The following is an 898-nucleotide window of genomic DNA, read 5'->3' as shown; positions in this document are numbered from 1 at the left end:
GAGCCATTGATCATTTCCACTGGTAAACAACCTTGTTTTTCACCAAGCAGAGAACACAAGGATGCAAAACTGCAGGCTGTGGACTAAAAGGTTTTGCAGCAAGCCCAGAATCTCAGGGAATAACTCTGGCCTAAAATTAAAAAAAAACCAACAAAACCCACCCTGAAAGAAATTTTGGACTCCCCCTCCCTCCGACATCCCTGGGAGACCAACAGCTTCTTTTCCAATAAAGTACACAGAACAGTTTCCAAAATGTAGCATCATAGGTAGAGTACAATTTGTGCATCCAAAGTTTTCTCATCAAAACCATAAAACACCGAGGAAAAAAATAGATGTTGACTGTGCCACGGGGAACCTCAGGTTTTGTCATGTGAATCAATCAACAACAGCACTACATTGCTTTATTTTCAGTATAAACTGTTATTTCCTAACTTTCAGTGAAAAACATCCATTCTGAATGGCCGTTTGTCTTGAAGTGCAAAAACAAATCTTCAACCACAGTATTTCAAATGAAGATTATTGTTCTCATAGAAAAAACGCCACATTTTCCAGTCACCTATGAGTAAACCACTTTGCTTCCTAATTCTAGGTAGGACTCTTCTGAGCGGAGGGTTAGCTGTGACTGCCAGATTATGGATTTGAGGTGCTTTAGGGTTGGCTGTTTTATTTTTGTGGCCTCTAAGTGTGGTAGTGTGTAGAAGATATCAGCATTTGTAATTAACCCCCACATTAATAGACATGTAAACAATCCCAGGGTCAGGAGTGTTCATTTTACATACTGAAGATCACCAGGATTATTCAAAATATTCTCAGTATCTGAAACACTGGAAATTTCTTGGCCCTTCACATGATTTTCCTCTTGTGAGATTTTTCTTTTTTCTTTTTTTTTTTCTCCAGG

Source organism: Charadrius vociferus, unplaced genomic scaffold (assembly GCF_000708025.1).
Source record: "Charadrius vociferus isolate BGI_N301 unplaced genomic scaffold, ASM70802v2 scaffold324, whole genome shotgun sequence".
Lineage (NCBI taxonomy): Eukaryota > Metazoa > Chordata > Aves > Charadriiformes > Charadriidae > Charadrius > Charadrius vociferus.
Note: the sequence above shows the minus strand (reverse complement) of the source record.